Source organism: Microtus ochrogaster, chromosome X, assembly GCF_000317375.1.
Source record: "Microtus ochrogaster isolate Prairie Vole_2 chromosome X, MicOch1.0, whole genome shotgun sequence".
NCBI classification, from domain to species: Eukaryota; Metazoa; Chordata; class Mammalia; order Rodentia; family Cricetidae; genus Microtus; species Microtus ochrogaster.
Window position 1 is genome coordinate 34,411,391 of NC_022026.1, and position 4,352 is coordinate 34,415,742.

Below are 4,352 nucleotides of genomic sequence, written 5' to 3' on the forward strand. Positions count from 1 at the left end.
GGAGTTTGTAGACTTCCAGCACACCTGTTTTGTAAATCCATGCTGTTCCGATGATGAATCGCCTCAGCTTTATGAAATGATTCATCATTAATCATTACCAAAAAATAGGCTTAACAATTCATAAGCTCAAATAATGCTATTCCATTAGGTCTGTATTTATTAAAACTATATTACTTTGACTAAGTTTGGAAACGGGGAAAACTCAACAAGTTGATTTCTAGAAACGACAGACCTTTCCGTTCCTTCAATGCTCTGTTTAGCCATATCCATCAAGGCGACATTTTTTAGCAGTAGAAAAACTTGATAAATGACTTTTTCTTCCTAAAGGGGTATGGTGTTTCTAAATCTTTGGTCTGTGTTTCTACACAGAACATTATATAGAGAAAAATGGATTTTTTTGTGGTTGAATCTATATGCTTAACACACAACACAGAACATTTTGGAGACCAAATAGGTGTTCTTGGTTTTTGTTTTTGTTCCTTTTCGCATTGTTGCTGCTTTGCTTGTTTTCCACCAACTAATTCTCTGACACTAGTTAGTTGCCTTACAGTTCAATTCAATTCTGACATTAACAGAGTTACTGCAGACCACATAGGTTAGGTGATCAGTCCCATAAGGTGCTCCCCCACATACTTCAGAAGCCAATCCAACTAGGTTCTCAGGTAACCTATAATTTTAATATGACCTGACAAACATTGGTGATTCCCCCCTTTTGGAGCATGCTCAAAGAATGACTCATGGGGAACAATGCCTTAAGTAACTATAAGAGAGGCTCCAGGAAAAAAAAAAAGGCAGGAGCCTTTTACCTCAGGTGCATTTTGTTCCTGGATTCTTCTTGGTTGTGAATTTGTGCCTCCTGTGACAAACATATACATTCAACTTATAAGATGTGTTTATTCTTGTTGGATGTCAGAGCATAGCTGTAAAACCCAATTTAGTCAGTGTGCCCTGAATCTGGACATGGTTTTCTGCCTTGCTTTCATGTATCCCCAGATATAATCTATACTATGTGCCAGGCAATTGTGTTTAAATAGGTCTATCCTGAGAAAGCTCTGGTAAAGGGTTGCTCTGTTAACATTTAGTATGTGTTTACCGGCATTTCTTTACATGTTTTTCTGATCATGTTTTTCTGAACTCAAACAACCTTCCTTTGATCATTGTTTTCTTTGTTACATTAGTATATAAAAGTACACTGGAACTAAAGTAAGGTTGTCTATAGCATTAGACTTTAGTCTGCCCCATTCTTTCAGGTCCTCAGATGCCAGGTTCAGCAGACAAGATCTGGACAGGTCAGCAAAGTCAATACTCCCATCACTATTTAGGTTTCAATTTTCAGGAATAGTTTACTAAGCCCAGGTAAACAGATTAGTTAGTATTGTTAATTTGCTACAAGGAGTATTTTAAAAAGAGGCTGCTAGTTTGTTTTCTGAAGCTTAGCTCCGAAATAACCACACAGAAACTATATTATTTAAATCACTCCTTGGCTCATTAGCTCTAGCTTCTTATTGGCTAACTCTTACATATTAATTTAACCCATTTCTATTGATCTGTGTGTAGCCAAATGGCTGTGGCTTAATGGCTAAAGTTCCAGCATCTGTCTCCTGTGGGGCTACATGGTGTCTCTCTCACTTCATCCTTCTTTCTCCCAGCATCCAGTTTAGTTTTTCCTGCTTATCTCTATTCTTTTGCCTTATCAGGCCAAACCAGTTTTGTTTATTAATTAACCAATTGTATTCACAGCATGCAAAGGGGAATCCCACATCAATGCAATGAACAGCTAGATGATGAAATACTCAGAGTGAGATTTAGAAAGGTCCTGATTGCAGGTACTTCTGATTTTATGGAGTTGGGATGAAGCCATCATCCCAGTAGAAACTAGCACATTATTTTATAGGTATATACTTCAATCCTTAATAAGTGATGTCTTGTATATTAAGTGCATGGGTCTAGGTTGTTGAAAGTTTTTGTTACCTGAGTATGTTTCTAAAGTCTCCATGTCTAAAATCAAGGAGCAGACTCAGGCTCATGTGGCTTATTAGTAGTTAAAGGTCACCTCTGTGCTCATAGACAGCTTAGAGAAATGAGAGCCCTGAAGATTCCCAAACTGTTGCTGAATTCGTGATTGTACTAGTGAGTGTAGTACCTTTTAGTTCAGCTGCTCAACATCTGTCCCTGGGATTTTCTTTATGAGTATCAGGCCAGGAGTTTCATTACAATGTTCTCAGATTGGCAACATGCCTTTCCTTATATAACTTGAATGGATGACACATGGAAAGGAAAGTGTGTGCTGGTGTTGGTGGACACGTGGAGTTCCAGGGATTTGGGGATTTCTCTATGGTAGCTCTACAAAGCACTTACATACTTTGTGCTTTAACTTCATATTTAAAATGAAAATGTCGGGAAGAATTTTCTTTTGGCGGTTTCATCTAATTCGAAGATGGAGGATGCTGGAAACAAGGAGTTGAGCAGCACAAGAGAGCAAAGAGAAGTGGACTGCCTGATGTGTAGTCAACCGAGCACATCCTTTGCAAAGCCCCCTGCAAAGAAAAAAAAGAGCAAACAAGACAGCAAAAGAGGACGATTGTAAATCAAACAAGAAAACAGGAGATGCTGAGACTCCAAAACCCACTCCTAGGAAAATACCAGTTCCTCCTCTACTGGATTATCTGCCCCCAGTGAACCTGATTCACGGAGACATTTTGCGGGAATGGTGCAAGAAGCAGAAGCTGAGCAGCAAAGGCCAGAAATTAGAGACTTACAAACGACTTCTTGCAAATTCTTTCCCCAAACAAATGCCTGAATTAGAGAACATTCCTGACACACCGAAAGAGGCCAGGGTGAAGATATGTTGGAAAAAAATGAAGACGAAGACGGAGGAGGGACAAGAGTCATGTCCTCAGGTGATAGTTCCTCTTGAAATGGTCCCTGTACCTGAGGAGCAGATGCCCACCCTTACTGAACCTCCTGTCCTCTATGAAGAAGTCAGCACGACCACTGTGACCACAACTGCGTCTGAGGCAGTGTTGGTGTCTTGGTCCAGGACTGTAGACAATGCTAACAAGAACGAGGCCCTGCAGTCCATTACAACACCCAAGACATACGGGGATCTGTGATGAGTGGTCCATGGGAGAAGCCTTCCAGCAGACTCAAGAGGATGGGTTAGGCTGCAGTTCCACACTGGACAAGCCTGGGTACCTGAGAAGAAGGGGAAAGTGATTGCCCTCTTCCTGCTGCCAGCCTGTACCTTTGCGCCCCCACACCTGGAGGACAACATGCTGTGCCCCGCCTGTGTTCACAAGAACAGGGTCCTAAATAAGAACCTCCAAGGCTAAAGGGAATCTCAGTTGTGGGCTAGCTGCTGTCATTACCTACTCCTTGGAGTGAGATACGGAACTGCAGCCAAGACTGAGACTGATGGAAATTCACCTCTGTGCCCGTGAAGGTGCCCGGATCAGCCAGAAGCCATGAGGCCTTGTTTGTTATTTGTTGCTGTAGTACTATCAGCTTGGAAAAAGAGCCAGTGAAGCCACCAAAACACAGCAGGTCCACGTCTTTGTTGTGAGGACTGCATACTCTTAAGTGACTATGCCTTTTACTGTTGTGTGAAAATAAGGTTTTGCTGGGGTGGGAACTGGTATCTCCAGATATAGTATTTGCTTGTACCACCACTGCCACAACGGGGTCATAGACAGTTCTGTGGTCCCCTGTAAACATTTAGCTTATGATTGTAGCCTCTGCATGCCCCCTTTCTTGGGTTGTAGTATGTTTGTTAGTGTGTAGTGCTTGGGTTTGTTTTCTATTTTTGCAATATTAAACCAAATCTGTTTTTTTTTCATAAATAAATAAATAAAACGAAAATGTCTTTGTTCTTCTGTCAATACCATGCTTAGCACAAAAATAAGTGTTCTATCTCTGGTCTAAAGTAACATGAATTTTACTGTGCTAGCAAGATTGAAGGGCCATATTTTTGCTGTTCTGTGAATGACTTTATGAAGGTTGCTTTAATGTTTTCTCTCATATGAACAGATGAAGGACACATTTCCGCAATGAAATGGTCAGAGTAAGACTCCTAAATGAGGTAATTTATCCAGGGGCTTGAATAACACTGTAATTTAAAAAAGTGATACCCCCAAAAGTAATGGGCAGGGCTTCTTCTTCATATGTTCGTTTCATTGTACATGAAAGTAGAAACAGAGAAATCACCCACCCATGTTATTGAAGCTTCCCCTTCCCCACTTTCTATTGATGTGACAGACACCATGAGCAAAAGCAGCTTGGGGAAGAAAGAGTTTAATTGGCTTACAAGTCATGTCTATCATCTGGGGGAAACAAGGCAGGACTCAAGAAAAGAA

General features: G+C 40.9%; 1 pseudogene; it reads left to right on the top strand.

The window, feature by feature from the left end:
- Positions 1–2,437: 2,437 nt before the first annotated feature.
- On the top strand, positions 2,438–3,332 carry LOC101991756 (annotated as a pseudogene).
- The last annotated feature ends 1,020 nt before the right edge of the window (positions 3,333–4,352 follow it).